This window comes from Wyeomyia smithii, chromosome 1, assembly GCF_029784165.1.
Source record: "Wyeomyia smithii strain HCP4-BCI-WySm-NY-G18 chromosome 1, ASM2978416v1, whole genome shotgun sequence".
Lineage (NCBI taxonomy): Eukaryota > Metazoa > Arthropoda > Insecta > Diptera > Culicidae > Wyeomyia > Wyeomyia smithii.
In genome coordinates, this window is record NC_073694.1 from 57277680 (window position 1) to 57296484 (window position 18805).

At 37.2% G+C, this 18805-nt stretch overlaps 2 protein-coding genes across 5 annotated transcripts in view; one reads left to right on the top strand and one right to left on the bottom strand.

The window, feature by feature from the left end:
* LOC129716857 (BLOC-1-related complex subunit 5) overlaps positions 1-18805 on the bottom strand; it is a 57297-nt gene that overhangs the window by 1105 nt on the left and 37387 nt on the right. The gene's annotated exons all lie outside the window — the stretch shown is intronic.
* The window catches only part of LOC129716898 (uncharacterized), a 28207-nt gene continuing 9940 nt past the window's right edge, over positions 539-18805 (top strand). The window contains exon 1 of one of the 2 annotated variants that reach the window (XM_055666750.1): positions 539-671. The gene's annotated coding sequence lies outside the window, so the exon portion shown is untranslated. Of the gene's footprint in view, positions 672-13514; positions 13654-18805 lie in introns of those variants that run through there. The other variant, XM_055666748.1, reaches the window with a different exon arrangement.

Genomic DNA, 18805 nt, shown 5'->3' on the forward strand with positions numbered 1-18805 from the left:
ATCGGTATTTGAGAACCGCTGAATGCGATGCATTTGCATAGGCAATCGATCGTGTATTGCCTGCAGGATCACGCAAAACTTCGATCCGTATGCATAGGCAAAACAGATCAAAGCTAGCCCCGTAAAGGCGGAATACTGTGGCAACCTGGTTAGCGAGTAAATTGATGTAAATTGTTTCGGCAACCGGTAGAATATATGTGCCCGTGCATATTCAAACGCGCAATTGCCTTAATTAACTAGCTCACGTCAAATTCCACACCCAAAATGTCATTACAATTAGGTGTTTACTACCTTGAAAAGGAACACATTGTAATTATGATAAATTTCAAACAAGATAGTTTTAATCATTTTACAAATGGCGTTAAGTGTTGTGATTGAAAAATCTCTTACAATCAGCTTATCATAGCTCGGCTTTTAGGAAAACGGTTCATGGCGTAAGCTGTTTTGCATCGAACTATGAAAAGTTCACTGTATGAATTTGTAATGAATCGGTTTGCTAGGGTAGAAAAATACACGAACCGATCACAATAAGCTTTTAATCGCCGTTCGCCGAGGCGTCGTCATCGGTATTATTCAGTGCTAAATACAACTTTAAACTGGAAGTTTATTTCGCTGCACCTCAGAGACGTTAATGGAGTTCACTCAGCATATGTACGATTCATGTCGAGTAGGTATGTATACAAAGCAAGGTCGTAAATCTGCCTACGTTTGTCCCGTGGCCACCATGTGGTACCGGATAGTAGGTGTAGATCAGACCTCCTCCGCTCCAGATTTCTCCGCGTGGAGCAAGAAATAAAAACTAGTCAAGACTGTTGATGGATCGCTTCGGGCGCTGATGGGAATCTGTACGGTTATTCGGGAGCTTACGCAAGCGCTCGAGTACAAAGCCATGTGCTGTACTCAGACCCAATCCAAAATCGACAAACTAATATTGTCTTTATATGGAGCACCAACGTTGGTTAAAAAAAATGTTTTGATGGGGAAACAGAATACCAACCAGGAAGATGCGTCACTCTGTGCGAATATAAATTGATGTGGGGGATAATTTGGCATACGATTATTTGCTGTTATATACGAGTATGTCATATGCAATCGAATTAAAGTTTTGTTTATTGAAATCAATTTCTAACCAAATTTTCTAAAACATTTTCATCACACTTCCAAGTTAAAACTAAAATTACAAATTAACCTAATCTCGCATTCATTTCCACCTGGAATGCTGTTGGCCGGTGTCCCATGAGGGAAGATTTATTATTTCCTAGACAAGTAAAACTCGCTTCCATTCATTTTAGAACCGTTTGTGTAGAAGCAAAGTGAACCTTCCTGATTTCTGGGCCCACCTTGTTCCCAACTGTAGGCAATCATTTCCAACCAATCCTCCTTGCTTTTCATTTGATTATTTATTTGGGAATCTTTCAGTATTGTTAGGTGTGCTGTTAGATCTCCTCCTTTTAGATTAGCCTACCGATTCAGCCTAAGAGCACATTTTGCCGTCTCTAGTTGAACCATCTGGTGAAGTGAAATATTGCATCTAAGACTTTCGATGGAATACTTCTCATAGCTCCACAGGTCGATGCACAGGCCAATTTTAGAGTTTCACCTAGCTTTGCTTAAGTGGATGATTCAATCGTTTTGTGCCACCAAACTAACGAAGGGAGCTTTCTAAATTTAAATGTTCCAGTTTAGTTTCTGATCAAGTATTATTCCCAAATATTTGGCTTCAGTGGACAGCTTTATTTGGTTTCCTCTCACCAAAATCACTACTTGGTCTGCAAAGCCAATCACTCCAAATCGTTTTCCTTTTAGACTTTGAAGACGGTCGTCGACTTATGACCAGAACAAAAGTGATAAAATCCGGCCTGAAGGGCATCCTTTGGTGGTTTTTGCTTCTGTGCATGTCCCACCGAGTTGAGCAGTTATTACGCGACTAACCAATATGGCACGTATCCACTTTATTGTGTTCCTGTTTAGAGCAAGATCGCGCCAAATCACCGATGGTCGAATATCGACCATTTTTGATTTGAATGAAACTTTGCACACGTATTTGGCTTAGCAAACTGAGCATTTTCCACAGATGGAGCGATTTTTCACACCCATGAGTTACATTCTAAAAGGGCGTATGCCTTTTGGCATAGGTTTTATTCGAAGCATTGTAGCCCAGAAACCGTTGGTTGTATAGAAAAACTGTCTGAGAATGAGTAGTAGGGAATTAAAAATGCACCATAAAAAAAATATACACTGTACAAAAAAAATTGTTTTTGACCAAAAAAAAAACAAACATTAAATTTCAATTTAAAAAAAAAGAGTTGAATTTTTTTTAATTTTTTTTTATAGAAACTTGACGTTAATACGCAACTTTTAAAAAAAAGTCCAGGATGGAGAAATGAAAAATATTTTTTTTATGGTAGATTAATTTTTTTATAAAAATTCTAATTTAAACATTTTTCAAAATATTTGTATTCTGATGATCTTAAAAGATGCAGAGAGTCATTTTGAATCAAAAAGCTTTTGGTAGTAAACATTCTAAAGGCATCGGTTTTCGAGTTATTTTAAATTTAAGCTCAATAAATTATTAATATTTCGGAAAATACACGTATTTTTTAATTTGTCCATGGTTCTCCAACAAAAACCATACGTTCATTGGAATGCTTCATCAAAAATATACGATTCATTCTTTGACAACAAAACGATTGGGCGAACGGTTCTCAAGAAAAGAGTTAAATGTTCTAAGTGATGTTATTATATGTAAGAATCAAATATTTGTTTTCGAGTTTTATTATCTTAGGAACATATTTTTTTATGACATAGATACTTTACAGAACTAGTTTCACCTTATATTTTATATACATCATAAGTAAATGATTCGTCATCTTTTGAAAACAGCTTCGTTTGTATCTTATTTTCTGAAGTCGGACAAATTAAGAGAAACGTGTATTTTCCTAAATAATTATGATTTTTCGAGCTTAAATTAAAAATTACTCGAAAACCAATGCCTTTAGAATGTTAACTACCAAACAGGCCCGGATTTGAGGGGGGGGCAAAGGGGGCAAATGCCCGGCCCTCCCGATTCAAGGGGCGCCCCTAGTCTTGAGGCGACCTTTTTTTTTTTGCTCGTCACCATCCAGAACGTTACCTGTAAATGTTTTAAGAAAAGAGGGCCTCGCAAACAAATTTGCCCCGGGCCCCCCACCGTCTAAATCCAGCCCTGCTACCAAAAGCTTTTTGATTCAAAATGACTCTCTGCATCTTTTAGGATCATCAGAATACAAATATTTTGAAAAATGTTTAAATTAGAATTTTAATAAAAAAATTAATCTACCATAAAAAAATTATTTTTCATTTATCCATCCTGAACTTTTTTTTAAAAGTGGCGTATTAACGTCAAGTTTCTTTAAAAAAAAATTAAAAAAAATTCAACTCTTTTTTTAAATTGAAATTTAATGTTTATTTTTAATTTTTTTTGGTCAAAAAAATTTTGTTTGTACAGTGTATATTTTTTTTATGGTGCATTTTTAATTACCTACTACTCATTCTCAGACAGTTTTTCTTTACAACCAACGGTTTCTGGGCTACAATGCTTCGAATAAAACCTATGCCAAAAGGCATACGCCCTTTTAGAATGTAACTCATGGGTGTAAAAAAATCTCTCCACCTGTGAAAAATGCTCAGTTTGCTAAGCCAAATACGTGTGCAAAGTTTCATTCAAATCAAAAATGGTCGATTAAATTTTCGCGTATTTCCAGGCGATTTGAAATGATTTTGCTCTTTATGCCGTTGTGAGATGCATTATCAAATGCTCCCTCAATATCAAGAAAACCTGTCGGGGAAGCCGATGGTCACTCACTGTAGGATACCGTTCATCTTCATTCCGAATCGACTTGAAAAACCGCACGCGGTTTGACCAGGACGTATTAATGCTCTGTATGATTCTATGTTGATAATTGCATTAATTAATTCTTTGGAAGATGTGAATATTCTTAAATTTTCCAATAAATTACTGCATATGTTGCATAATTGCTTAAATTTCCTAGTAAGACGTAGTCCTATATCAAATACCAACAGGAAATCTGAGACAAAGATGAAAAAAAATGAAAAAATATAGTACACGGTTACAGGATTCGTAATTTAGTGATATTTTTCATTCAAATAGCGACCAATAAGTGAATAATACTGGGCTTAAAAATTCAATGTACAACCATGAAGGGATAATATTGTTTTGAAACCTGGTGTGGGGGAAGGATAAAAGAGTGATGGGGTGATGGTTTTAGTGTGAGAATAAAACCATGCGGAAGAGTCTTTCTGACATCGAGCGATCTAAGATTCTCCTAAGATTCAACCTCAACCTCAAGCTTGTCAATTCGAACTCTGACACCTTAAGGTTACGTGCTCTTCTCAACAAGGCCTAACAAACCAAACTGTCCAAAAATTCAGTAAATGAGAAGTACCCTTTCCCATGTGTGTTTGAAAACAGCAATAGTTTTTTTTTTGCTCACTTGAGGCTAAAATAGTGACTTTAGTGACATTTGACCGTGAAATTTTATGTAGCACCAATGCTTTGCTCTGCTCTAGCAATATTTTATTGACCACTCTCGAAATAGTGACAGCATCACTAAAAAGTGACATGCTGCTAACCCTGAAATTATGACCACATTGAAAGAAAATTAAGGCAAATTCGTCGTGTTATTTTTATAATTTGTCGTTGTTAGTGCATTGATTATTAATTGAATTTTTTTTTTGTAACTATAAATATTCAACAGTCATGTCCGAGGTATCAAAGTTAAACATATGAATGAAAAACTGTTTTTAAGAGCTTTTTTCAAAGGTGTGCTATCTCAATTTCTAGATGTTCGAGGTATTCAGCAAACAATAATATTGATGACATTTGACTTGAAAATTTTATAGCTCCATCCGTTTCTCGATTTGGTCCCAGTGTGGTGAACCCAGTGTAGAAACGGAAACTTAGTGTACGCGCCGGTCTTTGTGCTCAAAAGAGCCATATCTTCGTAACTAAAAATAACCCACTATAGTTTTGTGTTTTTCTGTTGGTCAGAAAGGTACTCTATCGAATGGCTTCAGGGAAACTTGGACTCGTTTGCGCCTTTTCGAGTTACAACTCTCAAAAGAAGGCTTTGAAAACGATTTTTTTAATGGAAACGGTATACAATCACCGATAAACCACTAAAATTTATTCATTTTGATTTAGCGCATTACTCTAAATTTTAAATAGCCATGGTTTAGGCATCAGGCTTGAATATAGAGAAACCTACTTTAAAAAGTCTTTTTAGAAAAAATCTGAAACCTCTGAAGTCTAAACTGATAGAAATTTTATGTATTCAACAAACAGTTTTGTAATCAAATTCTACACAACTTTGCTGAAAAAAATATTTATCTAGCAAGTCGCATTCACAAGTTAGGCGTGACGCTCTCTATACGATGAAAATTATAACTAATTCCATTAAAGCATATGAAAGACAGCAGTTAAGGAGGCAACTTCCTAGAAGACCATAGAATAAAAATAATTTCACCATCCGTTTTTTGATTTGGCTCCTGTGTGCGACGATTGAAGCGCTTCAAGAGTTAGAATGGTTTGCGAAAATACTGCTCTAAGTGAAATAACCTGCCATGTTTGATTCCGTCGCTATCAAAAAAGTAATTTCAATGTGGATGACTGCCAAGTTAGGGATATCAGATAGGTATGTAGATTTGTATGCAAAAGGCAGATTTTTAGAGTCCGTCTTCAGATTTTTTTTTGATTTGCTGATTTTTATAGTTTCTGCAGATTTTTATCAGCGTCCTCTTATATTTGCATAGACTTTCTTAAAATGTGTGCAGATTTTCTCAAATTTGCCTGCACGAGCGATTTTCTTCGAAACACGGATAGATTTTTCCAGATTTCGAGCAGTCGTTTTTTCGAGCAGTTGTAGACATTTTGCAAGAACATCTTGCATCTCTGGTCCGGGTGAACGAAGTCCAAAAACCTTGGAAGATACCTAACTGGAGGAATTGCTCTATGAGGATCCACGCCAAATGCAGGAATAGCTTGCTGTGATAATAAAAGTTACCCACCAAGCCATTTTCAAGCGATTGCATGCTTTGGGAATGATTAAAAAACTTGGATTCCTTATGATTTGGAACCAAGGGACGAAAATTGTAATGTAAGCGGCAAAAAGGAAGGGTTTTCGTTATCGCATCGTAGCGGGTGATGAAAATTGCATTCATTACAGCAACCCGAAGAAAAGAAAGCCCTGGGATCTACACGCTTTTGATTTAAAGTCGTCAGCTCGACCCAGACGTTGCAAAGGCTATACTGTGTATTTGGTGGAGTCAGGTCGGTGTTATAGCGAGCATTATGTGCAGTTAAAACCGAACGGAACCATTACTGAGAAGCGGTATCGACTTCAATTGATGCGATTAAGCCAAGCATTGAACGAAAAACGGCCACAATACGTGCAGAGGCACGAAAAAGTGACTCTACTGCACGACACCGCTCGATCTTATACTGCCAAAGTCGTTCAAACTTACATAAAAACGCTTAAATGAAAAGTCTTATTTCGCCAGCCATATCCCGCGCCTTCCGATTATTGTTCCTTTCGATGGCGATGATCAGCAGTTCCTAAGAGACGAGCACTTTACTTTTGCCGTAACGGTATTCGAGCTCTGCCAGGACAATAGGCTTAAGTTGTAGCTAAAAATGGGCAATATTACGAAGGATTTAAAGGTACCATTTTTTTTCAAATTAAGTTACATCTATACATTAAGTACATACAGTTACATTTTAATTACATTTTAATTAAATACTACATTTTAATTAAATACTACAAGGTAAACAGCCCTAAGGTTGTATGAAATGGTGACGTGGGACTAAATACTGTAATTAGGGGATTTTTGTTACAAAATATACAGAGTCTGCAGACAGAATCAACCGAACGTATTTTTATTTTCAGCCTCCCTTGGAAATCAATTTTTGAAATATATTCAACAACACTCGAAAAATATCGTTTATTTCTGACGATATTATGCTTGTAGTATTTTTTTGTGCAAACAACATGTATTTGCAAGGCACAAGCATATCGTGCTTGTTGAAGAAGCACCAAGAATTTACAGCTAATATACGTTTATTATGGTAAAGCTTAGAATAATATTATATCATCTAACAATTTTGAAATGTAAAAAGAGATTCTGAATGAATATTAGTAAATAACCAAAAAATTCACAAGCATTCGCAGGCTCTTACTCTTATATAAATGTATATATTTGGGAATTTACTCTTTCGATACTATCCGGTCACGATTAATTTTTGAACATCGAATATAAAATTAAATAAATATCCGTTGCAATAATTTACAATTCTTGTTGAGTAATTTATGGTAATCATATTTATGAGATAAACTTTCAATCATCATCAACAGCAGCAATGCGGTTTTTCCTCGATTGCACACGTACAGAAATGTACAAACAAAAGTGTACCACTGCAATACGAATAGTACCGCTGCAGTACGAATAGAAGTGTACAGCTGAAATGTACGGATAGAAGAGTACCGCTGCAATCATAGACGACGAGAGACCTGCGGTTCTTTATTCCACTGGTACTGTTGCTTTTACCGGCATGTTTTATTTCAAGACATCAGTTTTTATTAGGTTCTGAAAGCAGGTTTAGAAATTGTTCAAGAATGGGGATTGTTTCAAACTTTTTAGAAAACTTTTACCTTCGAGACATCATATTAGTCTAAGCTCATGGAAGCAAAAATAAATTGACCTATTGGGACGGGGAGACTCTGTCAATTTTTATTTTGATATTGAAACAGAGAATATCACAGGGAACGGATGGTGTCCATTCACGTCGTCTGTGCTAGGAATGCTCGCATGTAATTGGTTCATTATTAGCGTAAATTTGTTATTGAAACTTTTTATCAATTTTATCGCTTAGCAATGAAATTAGAGTGATAACTAGCATATTACAAAATTGTTATACATTTAATCTATCCTACAACATATTGGTTATTGTTATCCATCATGTGGTTATGCTGTTATTAACGTTTGAAATCTGACGCAACATTTACCAGTTTCATTTCAAGTTTTACAGGATGCATCCCAGTATAGTAAACAAAGACGTAGTCCCACGTCAAAAATAACTAGAACTTAGTTGTGTGCCTAATATTTATTCACATTTTCAAAGCTTCTAGCATGTTCCACTCTGGAAAAAAGATCTAGTTTTATTGTTTATTGTTATTCAACCGGACTTTACAGATTTAATCCCGACAAAAAGAGATCGTGATGAAAATGGCATGCGCTTTTCAGAGAGCTCTTTCTCATGAATCCATAAAACAGTGTAAGTAAGATTTCATCCAGTTACTCATGCCTGAAGACTAGCTGACTCTCAGAAAATTGTCCATTTTCCAGTTTCCGGTGAAATTTATCTTCCGTTTTCTCTTACAACTCCAATTGACGAATTACTGACGCTTGTTCTATGGATAGAATGCACAATGAGCTCAAAGGAACTATAAATGTGGAATACATTTATCTTGAAAAAAATTCTCACTCTAAATTACTGAAATGCATTTATTTTTCCGATTCAGAAGATGCGCCCCGTACAGAAAAACCGTGTTATTTCGATAAACCGTGCAAAAAACATAGCCGTGTTGTTTCTAGAAGTCGGTTTGAAAACCATGTTTTTTTTCGTGCAAAAAAGGCGTGTAAAAATCCATGTAAAATAAGACCATGCAAAATAAAGATGCGGTGTACTTGTTTTAAAAATACACAGGAACTTTTTTGTCATTTTTTTGAAGTAGAATACTTCTCTCAGGAAGTTCGGCTACATAGGGATGTGAAATGAAAATCTAAAACCGAAAAAAGTGAAAAATATGTCCAATTTCAAATGCTAATAAATCGGTTAGTATTCGATGGATTTCCTTCGTTCTTGCAGCAATAGATTGGAAAATCTTCTAAGATTCTTCCCGAAATAAGATAATTGTAATTTTATTATTCACACTATTGTACTATTGAAAATAGTCAAGCCTTGTCAGAACGAAAAATTCGACCTCTGATTGGTCGTTACATGCTTGCTTCCCAAGCACGGTCGACAGGATCATATACCTTGCAATTGAAAACATGCTATTTGGCCTATATAAGAGCCTGCTTCAGCCGGAGCCGCTCATAATAGTTCTAGACAGCGACAACAGCAGTTGTCCTTCCTTAGCAGCAGCACTAGCCCTGTGGTTGGTCACCACGTCTCAGGAGCAGCGCGGTTTTTCTCAGCGTGTGTCGCCAGACAGCCATTATTCCCCCCGTGTTGGGGCAGCATGATGATTGCCATCAGGAAATCCAATTTCGGAAATCAAAATGCCTTTTTTAAGGCAAATAAACAAGTCATTGAAAGTTCATAATTTTTGTCAACGCAAGCAAGCATTCTGTGTTGCATCCTAGCAATTTGAATTTGTCGCACCCGTCTAATTTACTGAATGTGAAATAGCTTCCACAGTGCATGTTTTCCGTGTATCCTTATTCCACCAATGTTAGGGCAGCTCAAAGGTTGTAATTAGCAACCGATTTTGAACCGCAAAATGCTTTTTTCAAGGCAAATAAAAAAATAATTGAAGGTTAATAATTTTCTGGCATCAACACAAGCAGACATTCTGTGCGGGATGCAATCAAATTCTGTTTTAGTTGTCTAATTTTTACTTTCACTTTATTTAGTAAACCCCCACTGTAGGGGCAGCGCAAAGGCTGCGATCAGCATAACCCACATTGAATAATAAACTGCCCTGTTAGTACGCATTCACAAAAGCAGTTAGTTCGACTATGTAGAGCTAATATATAGTCGATTCAATCAATCAGCATAAACAGAATTTCGTCGTCTCCCAGCTGCCAAGTTGCAACATGATGCAACACGCAACAGCGAGCAAACGAAATCGCTTGATGTTACAAACCGCAATAAGATACGGGTTGAAACCGTTGCGTATGTGAGAGCACCATCGGTGTTTATTCGCTGGATACACTATCTACTGTCTACTGAACGCAATAATCTGCTTACATGCGACACGGGGACGGGAACATTTTCTTCAACCAAGCTGCACAACACGACACAAAACATGTTATTTTGTTGCTTCAATGAGAGTGCTATCGGTCCGGCTCGACAAGAAAGAATTTTTGTGCATCCGTGCTACGAAACTGAGGAAAAACTTTAGAAACTGAAAAAAGAGGTGGAGCTTATCAAATGATCGCTCTGAGCCGGAATGAAGTCACACATATTTTTCAAGTTAAATCATTCCACCACGTACGTAAAATAATTCATTCCTATTTTCATCCCTATATGAGAGCCTGTTTTAGTCGAAGCCGCTCATAATAGTTCTGAACAGCGACGACAGCAGTCCTCCCTTAGCAGCAGCAGGAGCGAGCGGTGGGTACCATCGATAGCGGATAGCGGCCACTATTGTGGCATGGCTGCGAATAGCGTTGCAGTTGCTCAGCAGTTGGGCCAGCGTATAGCGGCCACAACTGTGGCATGGCCATGCATAGCGTAGCTGTTGCAGCGGGTATATCAGCATCGATAGTAGCAGGGTCAGCTGATGCAACGACACTCCCTTCACTAAAATGCTGTTTCAGCGTGGTAGCGGGAAGCATCAGCAGCAGGCTTGCATGAAGTGAATACATCAGCCAGTAACTTTCTCTAAGGCCTCTGCCATTAGCGAACCTATACATTAGAGAAATGACAAGACACTCGCCGTTAAGGCAACTGTCAACATTAAGACGGGCGAGCTGTATAAATTTGCATTGCCGTTATCCGTTTTGATGTTGACAGTTGCCTTAACGGTGAGTGTCTTGTCATTTCTCTAATGTATAGGTTCGCTATCTGCCCTAGTAGACGCGAAAAGCGGCGCGAACCGATACGCTCGGCCGTAGGTTAATGTACAGCTCTACTGATGGCTGAACATCAACCTACAGCCGAGCGAATCGGTTCGCGTCGCTTTTCGCGTCTATTATGGCAGAGGCCTAATGGGAAAGTTGTATCATTTTGTTCAGAAGAATATTGTTGTCGGTAATCTTACAGAGATGCGATTGCGTAAATCCGATTTTGAATTGAACAATTGTTCTTTTGAGAACAAATAAAACACTTGTTTGAAGAGTTAATAGCTTTTGGTACCAATAGCAGTATAGTGACAGCCTCAGCGGTAGATGCAGATGCAGCCGGTACTTCCCTGAGGCCGATGTAAAGGTAGGATGTAAAGGTTTCGTTGTTGATATTCCCCACATGAAACGACGCGCTTTCGTATGATAGCGGTGGTATTAGCGGTAGATGCATTTGCCAACAAGCCGTGTCTAGTTTCCAAAGTGAAAACACCTTTCTCACTGTGTTGACCGTGCGCCTTAGTCCTCACTATCAAGGTAACACAGAGATGTAAGAAAAACACTACATCCTATGATAAATTGAACAATTGTCCTTATAAGGACAACAAATGAATTAATGAAGATTTAATTTTGAATTGGAATACTTCTCTCAGGAATTTCGGCTACATAGGGATGTGAAATGAAAATCTAAAACTGAAAAAAGTGAGAAAAATTTCAAATGCTAATAAATCGGTTAGTTTTCGATGGATTTCCTTCGTTTTTGCAGCAATCGATTAGAAAATCTTCTAAGATTCCTACCAAATGCATGAAATTGCAATTTTATCATTCGAACTATTGTACTATTGAAAACTCTTAAGCCTTGTCAAAACACAAAATTCGACCTCTGATTGGTCGTTATACCGCGCTTTCCCAAGCACGGTCGGCAGAGTTATGGACCTAGTAAATTGGGAATGCATCATTTGGCCTATATAAGAGCTTCAACAGATAATAAACAAACATTTCATCGGATATTAAATTGAACAACTGAAATTTGAAGAACACAAATGATTATTTGAAGAGTTAATATTTTCTCGTTTTGCGCTATAATCCAAAGTTAATTATATTCATCTACATGCATACTCTGATTTTTTATTACGTGTTTGCGTCGCTTAGTGTTGGCTACGGTCATGCAGAACGCAAATAATGGCGCGATGCGATTCGGCAAGACGAAGTCTGTTGAAATGTATAGCTCTACTTCGCCTTAAAAAGAGCTGTACATTTCACCACGGTAAGGCGAATCGCATCGCGCCGGCATTTGCGTTCTGCATAACCGTAGCCTTTGTTCCGTTCCCGTTTAATGATGTCGTATTAAATGTGCATATTACAATTCGGCAGCACTTCAGCGTCTCATTTGCACAAAATTTAAGAATATTCAATGAACTTCATTCAAAATATCATTCAAATACTGCCAACTGACACGCAAGCAGCCGGGTTATCTTTCTTGTAAAAGTATTCTTCTTCAACCTTGCGGTCGTGGCTTTGCATACAACCTTCTTGTGATTTTACCAAAACAAACAAGTGAACGACAATTTGGGTAGTTTTCATGCAAAATGCGAGAACGAAAATCAGTTCATCATGAAAATTTTATCACTGCACCTTTTTAAGGTGAAACTGGGTGAGACCTACAAATGGCCGACTTTGAGTCATGACGTGGTTTGAAATCAAATTTTCAAAGGCCCTAGACTCGGTAATAGTTAATGCACCATTCGTGAAAATGCTATTTTATGTTTGCTGTGGTTATGCAAACATAAATTTTATGTTTGCATCACCATCGTCAATTTTTTTTACAGATTTTTTTCAATTTCATTCAACAAACAATTTCAAAAACATTCATTTCATTTTAAAACTTTCTACTCCCAGACTCTGGATTGAGCTTAGGAACGGAGTCAGATGGAACCGGAACGAGTTTAAGGAAAAACTATTTTATGAATGAAAATTTATTTAATTTTATTTTATATTTACGCAACTATTAGCGGTTGTATCGTCTACATCGGTATCAAAGAAATGTATAAGTTGATTCATTTCCGTATACAAACTTCGGCTATTGATCTTAGAACTAATAAATCAATTTTTCAAAAATTCATTTTTTCAGTCAATTTTTAAAAATTTTAAAAAATGAATTGAAAATCTTCTTAAAAAAGAACTTATTGAGTGGTGAAGCCGCTGGACTTTTATTTCAACGTTTAATGTTTTCAATATATTTTTGATAACTTTTTTGATATATCAATTTTCGTTATTGTTTTTTAACTGAAAATGCGCATAAATACAACAGTCAGGCACAATTAAACTAGTCAATATTTACTAAAAATGAAATGCAAATCTTTTCTAACAGTGTATGTCGGATATACAGGAAGTCGAAATATTCAAGAAAAAATAGCTTGTTGCTTACACAGTGTGGCATTTCATCCTCTTTGACACCCTGTCAAACAAAATTTCCGGCTATTTGATTCTTTTGATTATACGAAACGGTTCGTTTTCAATGCTCATCGTTACCTAACGCATTTCACGTACACCCAAAGTTAGCCTAAAACTACCTTCGCCGAGGAATGATTCCTCATGCCGAATCAATCGGACCCGTAGGCGCCATGCCAACAAGTGCTTGTTTGGTCGTTCATTGTTTATGTGGAAAACGAAAACGGGACAAAAACGAAATTGCTTCACATGCTCGAGCTGGTAGATAAAGAAAGTTAGCAATTTTTGAAGGCAAGTTATTAGCTTTATTACGAGTGAACTTTCGGTTGATCTAACAAGTGCGATTCATTTATCAATGTAAGTATTTGCCAATCTTAAACGTCGAGCGTGTTATTCTGATGCAGTCAGATGCCACTCAAATCAAATAAAGCAAATGGTTCTACCCAATTTACTACATGTTGGGAAGCTTGTGTAACAAACAACACCAGCTGTAGTTTAATCAATTTAAATTAGGGTTCAAATTGATTACACAATATTTTTCTTACAAAGCCGAGCGTGCCCCACGTAGACGAAGTTGTGAAAAGCTGGTGCTGCTGCGACTGTAGAAATTCGTTTCAATTTTTGCGAACCATAGAATGACTTCAACTTTCCTCGCGACTCATCCGCTGAATACAGATTAGATGCAGCCTCAATACTTATCGTAAAACTGCAAGTTCGCACGTCGATGGTGCCTGCCTCCTCTGGCGGTTGCTAAAATTTCGTAAGGTTGTATTATGGTTATTACTACTGGTTTCTTATATCGATTCAAACAATCCCCCAGCCTTCATCGACAATTTTCGCTGCTCACTGATTTGAAACTGTGAATGAAAGAATCGAAGCAGAGGAGATAGAGAAAACACCTTACATACTTCCATCCGCAGTCCATAATGAGCGACGAACCACGACCGATCGTGAAGCATCCTACCTTACGTTAGAGCTTCATGGGTTTATGTATACCTTCTTCATATAGTAACGGATAATTTTTTTTTCGTTTTCTTGTTCGGGAGCTAGCCAGGTGAAGGGGAGCCCGTTGTATCAAACCGTAGCTAGCAATCCGACTAGAAACCAACCGATCAACCGAACCGGCTGTTGTTTTACATTTGCATGTGCATGGCCCAGCCTTTTCGGTTTCGTTCCGTGCGCGTTCTTAGGTGATCCGTACCTCTATAGTTTAGTTTAGCACCAGGTTAGTTGTCCGCTAAAAAAACATGACTCGGGGAGAGGCGGAGAAAAGAAAGGCGAACGATCGCATGCAGCAAAGTAACAAGTGAACTCGATCGGCTTTAGTGGCGAGTGCTGCCAGACGTGGGGAGAGTTGCGTTGCGAGAGACAAAAAAATGTTGCCGTAGTTCCTATTTCGCATTTCAATGAGGTGAAAATCTATTTGGCGAATAGCAGGTGGTTTACGATACGGGTCAGGGCTTAGGGAAAAAAAATTCGAACTAATGGCAAATTGGGATTTCATTAGTAGAATGTAACAAATTAACTAGCCATAACCAACTATAAATTCAAGCCATGCACAATATAACTGTAGAACATATAACATGTCAACAGGCTACGAATTTTTACGAGTTCTACTTTTCTGTCTGGTCGATCCGTGCGGATAAACTTTTTAGAGCTCAGATCATTGCAATTCTTATCGGCTACAAAGAGCTTTCGCCTTCATTTTCAGCGGTTGTAAAAGAACATTTGACCATAGTACATGCTTTTCATCACAGTTAAGCAACTACCTGGGTGTTCTTCAAGGTAGCCATTCAGGACCGTTGCTGTTTGCTTGTCTTTCGTTGTAACCTAGTTCAACATGTTAATGACTGCATTATGAGTACTCCTGAATGTCCAATTAGATTTATCGGCAAGGGGGTTTCCGTTTTTTTTTCAACGATGAATTCTCAATTGTTCCTCATGAAATTTCCGGGGTTGATTTTTTTTTTCAACTAAATACTTTAGAAATGCACGAAAATTCGCGATCTAGTGTTGTCTCATTTTTTCGCTGTAAAAAATCAACTCTCTAGGAATGTTTTCCAGCTCGAGAACTGTAGAAGGGTGGTATCCAAAGCGCGACCGCATGACGTAGGACTACCATATTTTTCCATATTTAGATGCTTCGGAGAAATCGTCTCCTATCGATCCTTCGCATGCTTCCGGGAATTGCCTTTATACATCAGATTCATAAGACGAGGCGTTGCGAGGATTGAGATGTTCGTACAAATTTTCATCTTATTCGTTAATTCACTTAACGAAACTGCTTTGCAAACTGCTATCGCTGTAAAACTACAAAAAAACAAAAATTTGGCGTTCGTATCTCACCGCTACGGTCTTGGAATGGAAATGATGGTAAAATGTTTGAATGGTACCTTTTATATCAAGGTTTCGTCAGTTACTCGGCAAGAGAGCGGAGCGCAGCAGAATAGGAAATGGCAAGGAATGTAAAACATTTTTGAAAACTGTACCGGCCGCGGTGGAAAAATTAACAATAAGAAAAAAAGCGATAATTCGATTATGAGTTTTTTTTGGCACTTTTGCAGCTACCAACGATTTCTTAACAACCGCCAGATATACGGGTAAAACTAGGCACGAGATGACCTTTGCCAATTCTTTCTTTACACGATTAGCACCTAGCACCCGTATTATATCGTTACGGTTTTGGATTGCAAATGATGGTAAAATGTTTGAATGGTACCTTTCATGACTTTCCGGTAAGCGTGGCGTGTTTACTAAAGCAACAAAACATAACAAAAACAAATCATTCCAAAGTCAGATCAGATCAGTTGTATATTTTTGTGTCTGCTGTGCTTGGGAAGTAAGGTTGCTCGGTATGATTTAGACAATCCATGTTATTTACTATTTTTTTCAGTAGTGTCTCAATCTATTGGTTGTTTTTGTTACAAAAACCCAATCGTTCGTAAAAAAAATCCGATCGATTGATGCCAAAACCTCGATATTCTGATAGAAAATGACTCGAATGTAAGCGCTCAAATCCTGACCACTTTTTCCATGGTTGAATTACTTGATTTTGAATTCAGGCACCTAACTTCCAGATAGACGTAGTCCTACGTCAAAAACTTTTTAGAGACAACAGTAGATCTCGACGATTCAAGAATTTCTGTAACATTTGACATAAAAAAATCAGTCGATCGGAAATTTAAAAAAGGTGAAATTTACAAAAAAAGAATCTGACCGCTTTGTGGTACGACTTTTGAAAGTCGGATTGCTAAGGTTAAGTTAATCTTTTACACCTTTACCAGAAACCTTGTAATATATATATCATCCCGTCGTGCGGAGAAAATGACGACCGTCAGGAATAAAGTCTGTTGCTGATTGATATTTTTAAACAAATTCTGCCATGCAGCCGTCGTTGTTTTTCTCACCGAAAACAAGGTGTCTAGGATCAGAACTTTATTCCGGGGGATTAATGTCGGGATAAAGTTATGTTATGTTAAGCTATATGTAAAAGTTTCATCTGACGTTTTGTATTGATGAAAAAAGTGTTGATGGGTTCGTTGAAGTCGAAGAAGATTACGGTTGCTCCAATCACTGAAAGTACCGAGCAGCTTTTGTAGTTTCAGATAGTGTAATAGGCAGGCTCTAATCAAAAAGATTTTTACATCGTCTGCGAAAAGAAGCCGAGGTAAAATAGTAGCAAGATCGTTAATAAAGAGTGAGAACAAAGATGGGCCCCAGATTGCTTCCTTGTGGCACTTCGCAGGTTTTCCGGCGATCGTTGCAGTGGAACATGAGCTCCAATAGTTCGGGCGGCGGTTAAAAGTAGATCATTTTTGTCTCAACCATTCAGACTTGAATTAATTTTTATATTAGCTAACATGAGCAGTAGGGTGTCCTAAAAAAAACGATGCTGAAAAAGTTCTGTGCTAGTTATAGAATTTGTGTAAATTTTTCGACTTTCCGAAAAAATGTTTTCAGGTCACCCAAACGTGATTTATGAAAAAATGACTTGTAGCTCAACTACAATACCACTCTTTTGCACTTTTTTCAATTCTGTTCGAGTCATACATTTTTGCATATATTTTTTTATTTTTGTGGGGTTGTTTTTGAATATTTTGCATGGTTTGGTTCAACGTCGCCTTCTGTTATTTGACTCACAGAGCCCAATTAACCTTATAGAAGAAAAAAAAGTTTTTCCCAGAATTTTTAGATATAACCCTTCAGAACACAAATAAAACATGTTTTGATCGAGAACTGAAATTTTGACTGCAAGCGGGATTTATTACGAAAATTTACTACGGAAAGAGATACTTGATATCTATTGATGAGATGTTCGTGATGTCTTGGCGAGCCGTGACCTATCCTACATGTCCCTTATATACGTTTTCCTGAAATACATCCACGCCCCAGTTTAATCCTATTCCCTTCCGCCTACATCCAACCAAACGACAAAAACACGTTAAAACCCCGGATCCGGAAACAGCAACTAGACACGCACGATACTCTCAGGTCCCGAGGGAGACAACCCAATATGCCAGTCCGTAATATCTTGGCCCAGCAGCGGAACATATTCAATATGCTGCTTACCTATGGCGATGGAAAACCATCAAACAACAAATCAGTGCTTTTAATGCAAAACATTCTAGCTTTAAGTTAGATTTAGTTTCAGATCGTAGTCGGCAGCGAGGATAAAGGAGGATGCTTTTAGTTATTAAGATACTTTAGAAAGTAAGCTACCAGATAGCTAAAAAAGTATACTTACGTATAAGTAATACTTTAGAAAGTAAGCTACCAGAGATTTACCACAATATATCTAACTAATGGTAACAGTGGTCATAGGCTCCTACAGGAAGCTACCAGATATAATTGGCGCCGTTAAATATTAAATTGTATTTGTGCCGTGTCAAATAAATTATAGATGAAGAAAAAAAAATCTATCGATGAGATATTGGAATTTTTATATGTGATGGAAAACCATGCATTTTTACAAATATGTATGTTAAATAACTGTTTTATTCTCTGAGATAAAAAATAGCAATGTTCAGAAAACAAATGCGTTTTTAGATGGCTGCTAACTTAGTAAAAGGATCAAAAATTTGGAAAAATCTGGGAAAAAAGTTAGAACGAAAACTGTGATTTCTAGTGTCTTTTCATAGAAAGTTTTATGTTGCTCGTAATATATAAGAGATAGAAACATGATTGTTTCGGCAAAGTTTTCTTTTTTCATGCTTTTAAATGTAATTTTTCGTCATGAATCCCGCTTTGCAATAAAAATTTCAGTTTCTCACAGAGTTTTGCTTGGATGTGGTTTAAGAATTTTTTTTTTTTGCTAAAAATTACGGGGGAAATTTACTTTTTTACGATGTTTAAGGACCTCTGTGAGTCAAATAACTGCATGCAATGCTAAATCAAACCGTGTAAAATATTCAAAGTCAACCCTATAGAAATCATTCTGTGCCGAACACGCATCAGTATCGGATGTGTTTGGTGATCGCTCCGATAGAATATAAAACAAAAGACGCGCGAG